Source organism: Eumetopias jubatus, unplaced genomic scaffold, assembly GCF_037043125.1.
Source record: "Eumetopias jubatus isolate StellerSeaLion01/CBP00866 unplaced genomic scaffold, mEumJub1_p1.0 scaffold_8, whole genome shotgun sequence".
Taxonomy (NCBI): Eukaryota; Metazoa; Chordata; class Mammalia; order Carnivora; family Otariidae; genus Eumetopias; species Eumetopias jubatus.
Genome location: NW_028274814.1, coordinates 125,605,176 through 125,622,841, shown reverse-complemented (window position 1 = coordinate 125,622,841; position 17,666 = coordinate 125,605,176).

Below are 17,666 nucleotides of genomic sequence, written 5' to 3'. Positions count from 1 at the left end.
TCCCTGCTGTTCCTGCTGAATCCTGGAATCCACGAATATATTAAGGAAAGATCCCAGATTACTTCCACCAGCATAAAGGGGGGGAAATAGAGCTGCTAGTACAAGCTATGTCCACCAGGGAGCAGTAGATGCATGCATTAAACAAGCATGACACCTATCCAGGGGATTTTTTTTTTTTTTAAAGACATTAAACACTGAAAGTTTTATCACAGATTGTATGCCAATTGTTAAGGAAGAAATTGACTCAAATTATTTCCCTATTACCTTAAAGTGAGAAATACTTCTGTGAGGATTAAAATAATGTGTTTGGTTAACTCTAAAGCAAATGAAAGGACTCCTTCCATCAACATTCAATAAACTGTTGTTACTCTGATGAGACTGGCACTGCTCTACTTCTGGGGGTCAGGGTGTCCCAGGCATGACGTTCACTGAACAAGGAGAGACAAGGACCAGCCATACCACTGTACCACTCCCTCTTGTCCTGTGTGAAAAGATTATAGCAATAGGCCGAGCACACGTTGGTGGTGGAGTGGTGGCTAAAGAAAGGAAGTCCATGGGCTCGGTATGTATTTGGAGCAATTAGATGAAACTGAATGTGGAAAACATTGTAGCAAGTACTGTATTGAAGGCCACAAGCCAAGCAGTGCAGGAGTGAAGGAGAGGGAATGACGACCAGTTCCGCCTGGAGATGACATCAGAACTCAGCATTAAGATCAAAAAGAGCTTGCAAGTCAGATGGAGGGAAATGGGGAAATATTCCAAGAAGAAATACCCTGGACACAGGCTGCAGAGCATTAAAGGTCCTTGTACCTTTAGAGGATGTTCGGCAAGCCCTGTGGGATGACCTGGGGGGGAAGGAGGAGAGATTTCCATGCCCCTGCCCCCAAGTCAGAAAAGACACACCCGAGACAGGTGGGAGGGTAATGTTCTGCCTTTAAATAAAGTGCATGTATTTCTGAGTACAAAAGTTTCACGAGCATTTCTGGGAAATGTATGAAGAGTATACACTTTGTCACTCACAGAAAAGCAGTATTTCTTTATTGTCTCATTCATAGACACATTATTATATTTATGCAGGTGTCCCCCGCTTTTTGAAAGTTTACATTATGTCACTTCACTTTTACCAAAGATCTCCATTAGTATCTGTTTTTGCTAACCAAAAGAAATCCAAAGAGGATGTTTCCTTTTATGAAAAAAGGTGAAAAGGGAAAATAGCATTCAGCATTTGTTTTGCATCCCTGCTGAGCCGTTAAAGGCAGCGCAGACCCCCAGCAGCGGAGCGGTGAGAGTGGGCCCGTCAGGCTCCGTCCCCGAGGAACTACACTCAGCATCTCAGCCCCAGGCCCCCAGAGCTGTGAACTGTGTCTGGGAGCATTTGTGCTTTATCCCGATTCGTTTTGTGCATCCATTACCAAGGTGTGTCCTAAGGTATCAGAAAAGCCTAAGGGAGCTTACTTTTAGGTCTGGGAACACTCGAAAATGTTTCCATACAAATTAATGGTAATTGCTTCTTTGTTTTATGCCGTTTCACCTTACAAAAGCTTTCATAGGAACGCTTTAACTTTTGGATAGGCGGGGAAACTCTGTGTGTGTGTGTGTGTGTGTATGTGTGTGTACATATAAATGGGATAATTCTGTGTACAATTTTGTACCTTTGCTTTCTGAAATATACTGTGCACATTTTCCCATTAAATTACATATTCTTCAAATATTTGATTTGATTCGATTTGATGACTATGTAATATTCCTGAATAGCTGATTCATAATTTTTAAGCAATTCCCTTATTGTTGGGCATTATATTGCTTCCAATTTCTCTTTACTGTAAAAACTTTGATAAACATTCTTTTCATGTAAGTCTCTACATCCCTTATTATTTCCTTAAAATAAAACCCTAAAGTTGAACTTCTGTGTCCAGGATATGGGCATTTTTAAAGGTTCTTGATTCAAACTGCCAAACTGCCCTCAGAAAAGCTTTATTTTTTTTAATTTTTTTTTAATTTATTTTTGACAGAGAGAGAGCACAAGCAGAGGAAGCAGCAGGCAGAGGCAGAGGGAGAAGCAGGCTCCCCGCTGAGCAGGGAGCCCGATGTGGGACTCGATCCCAGGACTCTGAGATCATGACCTGAGCCGAAGGCAGACGCTTAACTGTCTGAGCCACCCAGGCGCCCCTCAGAAAAGCTTTATTAATTAAAGCTCCTGAGCAAAGATGAGAGTGTGCGTTTCACCGCACTCATGCCAAGGCTGAGCATTATCACATTTGACATCTCTGTCACTCAAATATTTATGAGGCATCCACTATGTGCCAGGCACCATTCTGGGTGTTGTGATAAAGCAGTAAGCAAAAAAGACAAAGATCTCTGCCTCCTGGAGCTTCCAGCCCAGTGAGCGCGGGCACAAATAAATAAGGAAAATACATAGTAAAGTGTAGAATGTGATAGTTATAAACGCTAAGGAGAAAAATTAGAAATAGAAATAGAAAAAAATATACCCCCGGGGAGGGGGACTAGAAGCGTGCGTGGGTAAGAAGGTGAGTTTTAGGTGGGGTAGGCAAGGAGGGCCTTCATGGGAAGGCATTTGAGTCAAGCCCTGAAGGAAGGAGGAAGCTATACAACTATGTCGAGGACAAGACTGCAGGCCTGGGTGGCCCAGCAAGTGCGAAAATGGGAGGCAAGAGCCTGGTTGGCAAATTCAAGGTAATGCAGAATTGGTGTGGCTAGAAAAAAGGGGGAGGGAAGAAAGGTAACTGGAATTAGGAGTCGTGTAAGAAGCCAGTTGTGCGGGACTGTCTGGACTTTGGCTCTTTCCCTGGAACAGATGGGGAGCACTAGAAGGTTTGACTTGGCATTTAACAAGAACCTTCTGGATGCTGTGCTCACAATAGGCTGGAGTGGGCTGAGGAAAGATGCACGAGCTGTGTCAGGACTCAGGAGGCTATTGCAGTAAGCCAGGAGGGAGATGACAGTACGCCCTGGGATAGCAGTACTGGCGATGGAGGGAAGAAATAGAACTGTAGACACGTCGTGAAGGTGGTGCCTCTGCCTACCAGAGCTGCTGATGCAGCAGGAGGAAGATAGATGAGAAAGAGAAGCGTCAGGGATGACGCCCAGCTTTTTAAAGAATGAATTTGCCCTTTACCGAGTTGGAGAAGTCCACAGCAGGGGCAAAACTGGGAGGGGAGATAAAGAATACAGATTTGGACTTGTTAAGTCCAAGATTCGTTTTAAGGCATCCAAGTGGAGATATAGACCAGGCAATTGCATAAAGGACTCAAGTTTCAAGAGAAGCCAAGGCTGAGGACAGACACTTAGGAATCGACAGCACATAGAATAAATAGAAAAGAGAAACAATCCAAAGACCAAAGCTGGTGGGCACACCTAGGTTGAGAGGTTTGGATCATTACAGGGAATCAGCAAAGGGTATTGAGAATGAGCAGCCAGAAGGACAGGAAGACAATTTGGGGAATATGGTGACCTGAAAGCCAAGTGCGGAATGTTTCAAGGAGGCTGGGAACATCAAGAGCAAGATGAAGACCAAGAACTGACCATGAGATTTAGCAACAAGGAGGTCATTGGTGACCATGGGAACAACAGTTTTAGTTGAAAAGACAGGAGTGAAAACCTGGATGGAGTAGGTTCAAGAATAGGAAGAGAAATTGGTGACAGTGAGTAGAGCCCAATATTGCAAGGAGCTCTGCTGCAAAGGGAAGGAAAAAAGGGGCTATTAGGTCAAAAGAGAGGGGTGTTTTTTAAGGTAGGAGAAACAAAGCCCATTTTTATGATGATGGAAATAATCTGGTAAAAGGGGGAGAATTGATTGGGAATTATTGGAGAGACTTGGGGGAGCAAAGCCCTTGATTGGGTGAAAGAGAACAGGGTGCAGTGCATTCCAGCAGTATCTGGAGTTGCCAGGGAAAGGAGAGATGGGGTACATGAGGGTGGGGGGGGCTTGATTGTTTCCATGTTTTTATTTTTGTTTGGTGAAATAGGAAGCAATAGGGTCAGCTAAGAGTGAGGATGGGGGAGGATGTGGTGGAGGCTTGGGAAGTGAGAAAATATGAAATAGCCATCTACGAGGATGGGAGTATGAATGGACTATGGAAACTGAAGTGAAGGGCAGGCAGTGCTGTGGACCCACTGGAAGTCTCTGTTAGCTCATTCTCTATTTTTATGCAGCTATATTCAACTGCGCCTGTGCAGGCAAGGGAACGGCTCCAGCCCGGGTCATAGGTAGTCAAGTGATTGCAGCAAAAAGGCAGGAACAAGAGAGTTGATGACGTTTGCAACAGAGTGAGGATATTGATCGACCTCGGTGTTTCAGCTGGGTAAGGAGGGACGTGAAGGCCCAAGAGAGGCTAGCCGTGAAAGCAGCAATGAGTGGTCCTCCTGGGGGTCGAAACACTCGTGGAGTCAGGAGGTGGAAAGAGAAGGGACAGTGAAGGAGGGAAGTGTGGGACGTTAGAAAGTGTCACTGTAAAAAAAAAGTTGGTTATAAATAACAAGAGTTGGGGCATGCGGTGGGAGTGAGTGTCAGAGGCTGGGCAGAGGACAAGTTAATTGGGGAAGATAAGGTCAAGGAGCTGGGAGGCCACGGGTGGATGTTGAAAGCAAGGAATGCTGAAGAGTCACGTGACCAAGACCGGCCCTCTTAATGGAGCAGCGGGTGCTTGCAGTGAAACTGATGACCACGAGGGGGTGGGGGTAGTACTGTTTGAGAGGTGAACATTGTTACTTTTATTTGCAACATTTGATTTTAATGAGGCTGAACTTTCCCCTCAGTGATTCATTGGCCGTTTGTATTCTTTTTTGTGAATTGCCTTTTTGTTCCTTTGTTCATAATTTTCTTAAGCCCTTCATCTAGGGGCACTTTACAAAGCGTTAACCCTCTCTCACAAATGCTGCTTTTTTTTTTTTTTTTTTAGTTACTTGCTTGTTAAATGTTTCCAGGCTTGTTTTTTTAAACATGCATGTGCTTTCATTTTTTTACATAGTCAGATCCAACAATACGGAGTCAGCATTATGTGTCATTCACATAAATCTCTTTTCCAGTCCAGGTCAGATAAATAGTCACCAGTATTTTCCTTTTGTATGGTTTTTATCATTTACATAATGCTCACATGCACTCAAATATATTTATAGGTTATTTGGTGACTCTTGCTGTTTCTCCACCCAATTAGTAAATTGTTTTCAGCAGCATTTTAAAAAGATAAATCTTGGGGCACCTGGGTGGCTCAGTCGTTGAGCGTCTGCCTTCGGCTCAGGTCATGATCCCGTGGTCCTGGGATCGAGCCCCTCATCAGGCTCCCTGCTTGACGGGAAGCCTGCTTCTCCCTCTCCCACTCCCCCTGCTTGTGTTGCCTCTCTTTCTGTGTCTCTGTCAAATAAAATAAAAAAAGAAAATTCTGTCTCAGTTTATCCACAAATACTTTAAAAAATAATAATAAAATAAAAAGATAAATCTTCCTTTACGTTCTAATTTATAATGACATTATCATATGCAAAATTTATACTGATCTGTATATGTTTTCTCTTCTGTTTCATACATTCTATCTATTCCTGGACCAGCCCTATTATGGCTGTCTTGGCTTAATTAATGCTCTGAGATCCAGGAGGTCATGTTCATGGTCCACTCATCACTTTCCCAGTTTACATGGTTTTTTTTTTTTTTATGATTGTAACTGTACTAAAGCTACAAGCAGTTATGGAAAGACAACAACTTGTCCGTAAAGGACACAATCTCCTTCGATCATTCCCTCTCAATATACCACCCTTGCGTACAGAAGTAGGAAATCCTAAACTATGGATTTCATTCTTTATTCAAACAGGATGTACATCAGTTGAAAATATACCTAAGTCAACAATTATAATAGATCTAAGGAGGTTTTTTGTTTTTTGTTTTTTTTAACAGACCATTTGCCTAAAACGAAATCAGAATCTCTTCTCTCTTCCTAACGGCTTTGTTTCTGTGGGAATCTGTGCCTGTGAGAGTATGGTTTTCCTAACCATTGACCACTGTGTGGCGCTTCTAATACAGTAGCCCATTCAGTGCTCTCTGCGTGTGATTTCCAGGACACCAAACTCTCCCACATTTTCTCTCCCCCTCCCCCCCATCTCCGGCTTTTCACTCTCCTTTGCTGGTCCTTCCTCATCTTCTGAGCCCCAAATACTGAGTGGCCAGGACTCAGCCCTTCAATCTCTTCTCCGTCTACTCACTCTGCTGGCGATCCCATCACCCTGTGGCTATGAATTCCATGAGTATACTGTATATATACATCCTCCCTCCTGCCATCCTACCTTCCTCTTCTAAGTCCCCACTTTGAAGTGGAAGAGGCATCTCAAAGTTAATGCGCCCAACCACCTGATTATCCCTTAAACCTGCTCCTCCCACGATCTTCCTCATCTCAGCAAATGGCAACTCCCATTTTCCCAGTTGCTCAGCCAATATCCTTGGAGCACTCCTTAACTCTTCTTGTACTCTTGTATCCCACATCTGATGCATCAACAAATTCTATCTGCTCTACCTTCAAAATATACCTAGAATCTGGGGCGCCTGGGTGGCTCAGTCGTTAAGCATCTGCCTTTGGCTCAGGTCATGATCCCGGGGTCCTGGGATCGAGCCCCGCATCGGGCTCCCTGTTCAGTGGGAAGCCTGCTTCTCCCTCTCCCACTCCCCCTGCTTGTGTTCCCTCTCTCGCTGTCTCTCTCTCTGTCAAATAAATAAAATCTTTAATATGTATATATAATATATATATAAAATCTGACTACTTCCAATGCTATCATCCTCTTCCAAAATATTATCGTCTCTCCCCGAGATTATTCCAACCACCTCCCAACTGATGTCCCTGCCTTCATCCTCACCATGCGCAACACAGCAACCTATACTTCTGTCAAAGCTTAGATCACATGACTCTTCTGCTCCAAACCAGCCAAGGACTTCCTGCCTCACAGAATGAAAGCCAAGAGTCTACACACAGAAACAAAAAATAGACAAATGTCATTACATCAAACTAAAAAGCTTCTGCACAGCAAACAATCAACATTGGGAAGAGACGACCTACAGAATGGGAAAAATATTTGCAAACCATCCATCTGATAAGGGGTTAATATCTAAAATATATAAGGAACTCAAACAACTCAAGAGCAAATAATCCAATTTAAAAGTTGGCAAAAAAAAAAACCCAAATACACATTTCTCAACAGAAGACATACAAATGGCCAACAGATATATGAACAGATATATGAAAAGATGTTCAACATCATCAAAGAGATGTAAACCAAAAGCACAATGAAATATCACCTCACACCTGTTAGAATGGCTTTTATCAGAAAGACAAGAGATAGCAAGTGTTGGTGAGGAAGTGGAGAAAAGGGAACATTTGTGCCCCGTTGGTGGGAATATAAATTAACGTAGCCATTATGGGAAAACTTGGAGATTCCTCAAAAAATTAAAAATAGAACTATCATATGATCCAGCCAGCCCACCTCCAGGTATATGTCCAAAGGAAACGGAATGAGAATCTCAAAGTTATCTGCACTCCTGTGGTCATTGCGGCAATATTCACAGTAGCCAAGACATAGAAACAATCCAAATGTCCATCAACAGATGAGTGCATAAAGAAGAAGATATATAATACTATATATAGTTTATATAATATGTAATGTTCCATTATATATTATTCTAACATTATGTTTTTATATTATTATATATGTGTTATACATAAAGGAATAAAATGGAATATTATTCAGCCATGAAAAAGGAAACCCCTAATACCAACATGGATGAACCTGAACGATGTTTTGCTGAGTAAAATAAGCCAGACAGAGAAAGATATATACTATATGATCTCACTTATGTGTGGGATCTTAAAAAAAAATTGGAACTCAGAGAAGCAGAGAGTAGAACGACAGTTGCCAGGGGCTGGAAGATTGGGAGAAATGGGGAGATGTTGGTCAAAGTTAGTTGTGTAGGACGAATATGTCTAGAGATTTAACGAACAGCATAATGGCTATAATTAATAATAGTGTATTAAATACTGGAAATATGCCAAGAGAGATTTCAAGTGATCTCATCACACATGAAAAAAAGTAACTATCTGAGGAGATGATGTATTAATTAGCTTGATTGTGTGTTTATAAAATTGTGTTGTATACCTTTAATACATACAATTCTTATTCTAAAATATGCAGGTAACCTACAAAGCCACTGGTCAACAATAGATCTCATCTCTTCCAAAATCTCTTTCCAGCAGCCCTCCAGCCTCTCCCTTTTCTTTCTGCAATCTTTGCCCAGCCACACTGAATTCTTTACTCTCTTCAAATATGCCAGACACGTGCCTGCATGGGACCTTTTAACTTGTCCCTCCCTTCTCCTTAAAATCTTCTTCCTCTGGATACCCACACGGGTAAGTAGCTACTTCTTCTTCAGGTCATTGCCTTGAAGCATCATATTTGCAGTGAGAAATCCCCTGATCATCCTATTTAAGATTAAAGTTGCAATTCCCACCTCCCCAACTAGCTCTCTATTCCCTTTTCTCTGGGTTAGTCTTCCCCATGGAACTTCTTACTCCGACAACTACATACATATATAATATTTTTTTTCATCTAGTGTGTCTCCCCTTTGTAAAACATAAGCCCCATGATGTCATGGCCTTTTTTCTGATTTGTTCACCACTGCATCTCAAATGTCTAAGACAATGACAGACAGAGTGGCTGCTCGGGAAATAATTATTGGATAAATAAACAGGCAATAAATGAATTCTGCTAACAATTTTAGAAGAGAATTAGAATAGATTTTGTCCCATTCATTGGAATTTGCTGAGGTGCAGAAAAACCAAATGACTTGCCAAAGGCCTTAAAATTGTCTCAAAGGTACTACTATTCTAGAGAAGACACCAAAGTTGCTCCTTGTCTGGGAGAGAGCCACAAATTATTTCACTTTCAACCACCAACATAAGGCCATTTCTTCATAGTGTGGGTCTATGGGACCCAATTCTAAAAAGAATGGAAAAGAATGTATAATTGTATACACATATACAGGAATATACCTGTCTTCCAAGGAGTCTGCTGTACTTTAATATTAAATATTTAGAGAATAAGCAAAATATGTAATTGAGTGCTAAGTTATCTAAGTGTTAAAGTCTCCACTGAACAAAGAAGTTTGACTTTGTTTAATGGAATGGTTTTTGTGGAAAAAGAAATGAGAGAAATGAGTGAAACAATAGGACGACCTCAACATTATCAAATTCCTAATGACTAGGTATCTGGTTATATCTGGTGCTGGAAGGGGCATGACCCTGTCTTAAGACAATGTTTCTGATATTCTTTTTTTTTTTTTTAAAGATTTACTTGAGAGAGAGAGCAGGGGGTGGGAATCTCAGAGGGAGAGAATCTCAAGCAGACTCCCTGCTAAGCACAGAGCCAGACATGGGCCTCATTCCCTCAACCATGAGATCATGACCTGAGCCAAAACCAAGCATTGGATGCTCAACCAACTGAGCCACTCAGGTGCCCCAATGTTTCTGATATTCTTGATGGAACCTTTCATTTGGAACAGATGCCTATGTTTCTTCATTTCCCTTGACTCTCTGTGTTGGTTTCTCTGCATTAGATAAACAGCCACCTCTCCCAGTCTTGAAGATGTGGTCTTGGGTAGGACACAAACCTTATCAAACTCTTGGTTATTTCTCCAACCTTTCCATAAATTGCACTGCGTCTGAAAACTCCAAGTATTTTGTATTATAGATTAAATGGGAAGGCCCCACCTTCACCATATAGAACTAATAGTATTACTACCACTAGTAATTACTATTATAGTAAATACTACTTACTGCAGTAAATACTATTAATAGTATTACTCTGTGGCCTCCCACAGGGAGACCAATAGTACTCTAAATTACTATTGTAGTAAATCTATCTATTATAGTAACAGTAAGTACCATTAATAGTATTACTCATGCCTCCCACAGAGAGACCCGCAAACTAGGAGTTGGAATAGATGGCAAGAGCAAACCTTCCAATGGCCCCCAAACAATGGGTAAATGGAAGGACCCAGCACATAAGCTCCACAACTGCTTCTTTCCCCAGTGGCTCCCCACTGCCTTCAGAAGTTCCAGCATGGCTCATGAAGCACCTCACCAGCTCACCTTGTCACCCCTCCCACCCTCTTACCACCAGCTCCCACCTAGATGAACTCCTGAAGTTCCCAGGACACACCAAGGGCCTTCCGGGCCTTCTTTGCACCTGAGGTTCTCTGCCTGAAGTCTCTTTCTTCTCCCACCTCCGGTTGGCCAACTCACGCTCTCCCACATGGTTCTGCAGGGGATGCCCTCTGGGGAGTCTTTCCTAACCCTCCAGTCTGACTTAGCTGCTCCTGTTCTGTGCTCCCAAAGCAATCCACGCCAACACCGGGCACTGCTCTGTATGTGCATTGCAGGTTATCCAGTACATCCCCACTATTCTAGAGAGCCTGGAATGCAGGCACCTGGGTGGCTCAGTTGGTTAAGTGTCTGCCTTCAGCTCAGGTCATGATCTCTGGGGCCTGGGTTCAAGCCCTGCATTGGGCTTCCTGCTCAGCCGGGAGTCTGCTTCTCTCTCCCTCTCCTTCTGCCTCTCCCCACCACTCGTGTGCTCTCTCTCGCTCTTAAATAAATAAATATCTTTTAAAAAATAAAAAGGCAAGAAAGGGGTTTTCAGCCATACCTTTAGTAACTAGAACCCACCTGGGACACAGCAAGAACTTGACTGGTGATGGTTGATAAGTAACAGAAAATCAAAACTGGGTATTAGGATGCAATCTATTGGAAAAAAGCACATCCCTTTGTACTGCTGGAATTTATCATATGCATCAAGTATAAATAAGTAAATATCTTCCTGGGAAAGTCTCTTACATAACTTTTCCCTCCTGAAATTCATCATAACCCTGCTCCCATTTGCAAAACTGAACCTGTTTTCAGGGGCGGAGCAAGATGGCGGAGGAGTAGGAGACCTGGATTTCGTCTGGTCTCAGGAATTCAGCTGAACAGGGATCAAACCATTGTGAACACCTACGAACTCAACAGGAGATCGAAGAAGAGAGTAGCAACAAATCTCTGAACAGAGAGGCGACCACTTACTGGAAGGTAGGACGTGCGGAGAAGTGAATCCGAGGCGATATTCGGGAGGATAGACGGCGGGGGAGGGGGCCTCCGTCGGCCGCTTCTGGCAAGTGATAGAGCCGCGGAGCACAAAATCGGACCTTTTAGAAGCCGGCTCCGCTGAGACGCCACTCCAGTGGCTAAGCTGGGGCTGAAATCCTCCCGGGACAGTGTGGTCTCAGCACCCTCGGGGTGACAGAAAGACCGGGGGTGCCTGAGTGCGGCAGAGCTCCCAGGTATCGGAGCAGAGAAGCTGGCTGCAGAGACAGAGCCCAGGCGCAGGCTCTCAGCTCGGGGTGGCCATAAACCGTGATCCGCGGCCCAGTCGGGCCACTGCTCCTGCAGCAGGGACCCAACAAGCGGCAGAGCCGGGGAGACTCCCCTTCCTCCCCCGGGAGGAGCGGCGTGGGAGCGCACCACAGGGATCTGCTGGGTTTGGAGACTCCACACGGGGTCGGGTGCCAGAGATAGAAACGCTCGGTCACAGGCCAGGGGAGCACAGAGAGCGGCCGGAGACCGGGGAGATGGAGTGACTGCTTTTCTCTCGGGGCGCACTGAGGAGCGGGGCCCCAAGTTCTCAGATCCTCCGGGCAGAGATTGGGAGGCCACCATTTTCACTCTGGTCCTCCAAAGCTGTACTGAGAGCTTGCAGGGAACAAAAGCTCCTGAGAGCAAACCCGAGCAGATTGCTTAGCCCGGACCAAAAAGGGTGGGGCAATTCCACCTCCGGCAAAGACATTTGGGAACCACGGCAACAGGCCCCTCCCCCAGAAGATCAGCAGGAAGAGCCAGCAAGCCAAGACCAAGTTTACCAATCAAGGAGAACAGAACTTCAGCGCTAGAGGAACACTGCACATAGAATTCATGGCTTTTTTACCATGATTCATTAGTTTTTCAAAGTTAATTTTTTTAACTTTTTTTTTGAATTTTTCTTTTTCCCTTTTTCAACAATCTTATCAATCCCTTTTTTAAAAAAACACTTTTTATTTTTCATTTTTAGAGTCATATTTTATCCCTTCATAGTAGTTACCCTTATTTTTGGCATATATATATATATAAGTTGTTCTCTCTTTAAAATTTTGAGATACAGTTTCTTCTAACAGATCAAAATGTACCCGAAATCACTAGTGTATGGCTTTGTTCTACTCTCCTGCCTGATCACATTCTCTCCCTTTTTTTTCTTTTCTTTTTTTTTAAATCTTCTTTCTTTTTTCAAACAATTTCTTATATCAATTCCTTTTATAAAATCTTTTATAATTTTATCTTTACAGTCATCTTCCATCCCTTCATTGTATCAACCCTTATTTTCTACATATATAGGTCTTTCTTCCTTTAAAATTTTAGGAGGCACTTTCTTCTAACAGACCAAAATACGCCCAAAATCTAGTGCGTGGCACTGATCTATGCACTAGCCTGATCATATTTGATCATATTCTGGTTTCTTTTGTTTTGTTTTGTTCTGTTTTTGTTTGTTTTTATCTTTTTCTTTTTCTTTTCTCTTTCTTTTTTCTTTCTTTCCCTTTCTTTTCCCCTGGTTTCAGGTCTTTTCTGATTTGTATACAGTATATTTGCTGGGGACGTTGTTAACCTGTTAGCATTTTGATCTCTCATTCATCTATTCTCCTCTGGACAAAATGACAAGATGAAAAAAATCACCTCAGCAAAAAAGAACAAGAGGTAGTACCGTCTGCCAGGGACCTACTCTGTACAGACATTAGTACGATGTCAGACCTAGAGTTCAGAATCATGACTTTAAAGATACTAGCTGGGCTTGAAAAAAGCGTGGAAGTTATTAGAGAAACTCTTTCTGGAGAAATAAAAGAACTAAAATATAACCAAGTCGAAATCAAAAAGGCTATTGATGTGGTGCAATCAAAAATGGGGGTACGAACTGCTAGGATAAATGAGGCAGAAGAGAGAATCAGCGAAATAGAAGACCAAATGATGGAAAATACAGAGGCTGAGAAAAAGAGAGAGAAACAACTACAGGATCACGAGAGCAGAATCCGAGAGATAAGCGATACAATAAGACGAAACAACATTAGAATAATTCAGATCCCAGAAGAAGAAGAAAGAGAGAGAGGGGCAGAAGGCATATTGGAGCAAATTATAGCAGAGAACTTCCCTAATGTGGGGAAGGAAGCAGGCATCAAAATCCAGGAGGCACAGAGAACCCCTCTCAAAATCAATAATAATAGGTCAACACCCCGACATCTAATAGTAAAACTTACGGGTCTCAGAGACAAAGAGAAAATCCTGAAAGCAGCTCAGGAGAAGAGATATGTAACCTACAATGGTAGAAACATTAGATTGGCAACAGACCTATCTACAGAGACCTGGCAGGCCAGAAAGGACTGGCATGATATCTTCAGAGCACTAAACGAGAAAAATATGCAGCCAAGAATACTATATCCAGCTAGGCTCTCATTGAAAATAGAAAGAGAGATAAAAAGCTTCCAGGACAGACAAAAACTAAAGGAATTTGCAAACACGAAACCAGCCCTCCAAGAAATATTGAAAGGGGTCCTCTAAGCAAAGAGAGAGCCTAAAAGCTGCATAGATCAGAAAGGAACACAGACAATATACAGTAACAGCCACCTTACAGGCAATACAATGGCACTAAATTCATATCTTTCAATAGTTACCCTGAATGTAAATGGGCTAAATACCCCAATCAAAAGACACAGGCTATCAGATTGGATTAAAAAACAAGACCCATCGATATGCTGTCTGCAAGAGACTCATTTTAGACCCAAAGACACCCCCACATTGAAAGTGGGGGGGTGGAAAACAATTCACCATGCTAATGGACACCAAAAGAAAGCTGGGGTAGCAATCCTTATATCAGACAAATTAGATTTTAAAACAAAGACTGTAATAAGAGATGAAGAAGGACGCTATCCTGCTTAAAGGGTCTATCCAACAAGATCTAACAATTGTAAATATCTATGCCCCTAACATGGGAGCAGCCAATTATATAAGGCAATTAATGACAAAAGCAAAGAAACACATTGACAACAATACAATAATAGTGGGGGACTTTAACATCCCCCTGACTGAAAGGGACAGATCATCTAAGCAAAAGATCAACAAGGAAATAAAGACTTTAAATGAAACACTGGACCAAACGGATTTCACAGACATATTCAGAACATTCCATCCCAAAGCAACGGAATACATATTCTTCTCTAGTGCCCATGGAACATTCACCAGAATTGATCACATCCTAGGTCACAAAGCAGGTCTCAACAAGTACCAAAAGATTGGGATTATTCCCTGCCTATTTTCAGACCACAATGCTTTGAAACTAGAACTCAATCACAAGAGGAAAGTCGGAAAGAACTCAAATACAAGGAGGCTAAAGAGCATCCTACTAAAGAATGAATGGGTCAACCAGGAAATTAAAGCAGAATTTAAAAAATTCATGGAAACCAATGAAAATGAAAACACAGCTGTTCAAAATCTTTGGGACACAGCAAAGGTAGTCCTGAGAGGAAAGTATATAGCAATACAAGCCTTTCCCAAGAAACAAGAAAGGTCTCAAATACACAACCTAACCCTCCACCTAAAGGAGCTGGAGAAAGAACAGCAAATAAAGCCTAAACCCAGCAGGAGAAGAGAAATAATAAAGATCAGAGCAGAGATCAATGAAATAGAAACCAAAAGAACAGTAGAACAGATCAACGAAACTAGGAGCTGGTTCTTTGAAAGAATTAACAAGATTGATAAACCCCTGGCCAGACTTATCAGAAAGAAAAGAGAAAAGACCCAAATCAACAAAATCATGAATGAAAGAGGAGAGATCACAACCAACACCAAAGAAATACAAACAATTATAAGAACATATTATGAGCAACTCTATGCCAGCAAATTAGATAACCTGGAAGAAATGGGTGCATTCCTAGAGACGTATCAACTACCAAAATTGAACCAGGAAGAAATAGAAAACCTGAACAGACCTATAACCACTAAGGAAATTGAAGCAGTCATCAAAAATCTCCCAACAAACAAAAGCCCAGGGACAGATGCCTTCCCAGGGGAATTCTACCAAACATTTAAAGAAGAATTAATACCTATTATCCTGAAACTGTTCCAAAAAATAGAAAAGGAAAACTTCCAAACACATTTTATGAGGCCACCACTACCTTGATCCCCAAACCAGACAAAGACCCCATCAAAAAGGAGAATTACAGACCAATATCCTTGATGAACATGGATGCAAAAATTCTCACCAAACTACTAGCCAATAGGATCCAACAGTACATTAAAAGGATTATTCACCATGACCAAGTGGGATTTATCCCTGGGCTGCAAGGTTGGTTCAACATCCACAAATCAATCAATGTGATACAATACATTAACAAAAGAAAGAACAAGATTCATATGATCCTCTCAATAGATGCAGAAAAAGCATTTGACAAAGTACAGCATCCTTTCTTGATCAAAACTCTTCAGAGTATAGTGATAGAGGGTACATACCTCAATATCATAAAAGCCATCTATGAAAAACCTACAGCGAATATCATTCTCAATGGGGAAAAGCTGAGAGCTTTTCCCCTAAGGTCAGGAACGCGGCAGGGATGTCCACTCTCACCACTGCTATTCAACATAGTATTAGAAGTCCTAGCCACAGCAATCAGACAACAAAAAGAAATCAAAGGCATCCAAATCGGCAAAGAGGAAGTCAAACTCTCACTCTTTGCAGATGATATGATACTGTATGTGGAAAACCCAAAAGACTCCACCCCAAAACTGCTAGAACTCATACAGGAAGTCAGTCAAGTAGCAGGACATAAAATCAATGCACAGAAATCAGTGGCATTCCTATACACCAACAACAAGACAGAAGAGAGACAAATCAAGGAGTGAATCCCATTTACAATTGCACCCAAAACCATAAGATACCTAGGAATAAATTGAACCAAAGAGGCAAAGGATCTATACTCAGAAAACTATAAAATACTCATGAAAGATATTGAAGAAGACACAAAGAAACGGAAAAACGTTCCATGCTCATGGATTGGAAGAACAAACATTGTGAAGATGTCAATGCTACCTAGAGCAATCTACACATTCAATGCAATCCCCATCAAAATACCATCCATTTTTTTCAAAGAAATGGAACAAATAATCCTAAAATTTGTATGGAACCAGAAGAGACCCCGAATAGCCAGAGGAATCTTGAAAAAGAAAAGCAAAGCTGGCGGCATCACAATTCCGGACTTCCAGCTCTATTACAAAGCTGTCATCATCAAGACAGTATGGTACTGGCACAAAAACAGACACATAGATCAGTGGAACAGAATCAAGAGCCCAGAAATGGACCCTCAACTCTATGGTCAACTCATCTTCGACAAAGCAGGAAAGAATGTCCAATGGCAAAAAGACAGTCTCTTCAAAAAATGGTGTTGGGAAAATTGGACAGCCACATGCAGAAGAATGAAACTGGACCATTTCCTTACACCACACACAAAAATGGACTCCAAACAGTTGAAAGACCTAAACATGAGACAGGAGTCCATCAAAATCCTAAAGGAGAACACAGGCGGCAACCTCTTCGACCTCAGCCGCAGCAACTTCTTCCTAGAAACATCGCCAAAGGCAAGGGAAGCAAGGGCAAAAATGAACTATTGGAATTTCATCAAGATAAAAAGCTTTTGCACAGCAAAAGAAACAGTCCACAAAACCAAAAGACAACCGACAGAATGGGAGAAAATATTTGCAAATGACATATCAGATAAAGGGCTAGTATCCAAAATCTATAAAGAACTTATCAAACTCAACACCCAAAGAACAAATAATCCAATCAAGAAATGGGCAGAAGACATGAACAGATATTTTTCCAAAGAAGACATCCTAATGGCCAACAGACACATGAAAAAGTGCTCAACATTGCTCGGCATCAGGGAAATCCAAATCGAAACCTCAATGAGATACCACCTCACACCAGTCAGGATGGCTAAAATTAACAAGTCAGGAAACGACAGATGTTGGCGGGGATGCGGAGAAAGGGGAACCCTCCTACACTGTTGGTGGGAATGCAAGCTGGTGCAACCCCTCTGGAAAACAGTATGGAGGTTCCTCAAACAGTTGAAAATAGAGCTACCATACGACCCAGCAATTGCACTACTGGGTATTTACCCCAAAGATACAAATGTAGGGATCCGAAGGGGTACGTGCACCCCGATGTTTATAACAGCAATGTCCACAATAGCTAAACTGTGGAAAGAGCCAAGATGTCCATCGACAGATGAATGGATAAAGAAGAGGTGGTATATATACACAATGGAATATTAGGCAGCCATCAAAAGGAATGAAATCTTGCCATTTGCAACGACGTGGATGGAACTGGAGGGTGTTATGCTGAGTGAAATAAGTCAATCAGAGAAAGACGTATCATATGACCTCACTGATATGAGGAATTCTTAATCTCAGGAAACAAACTGAGGGTTGCTGGAGTGGTGGGGGGTGGGAGGGATGGGGTGGCTGGGTGATAGACACTGGGGAGGGTATGTACTATGGTGAGCGCTGTGAATT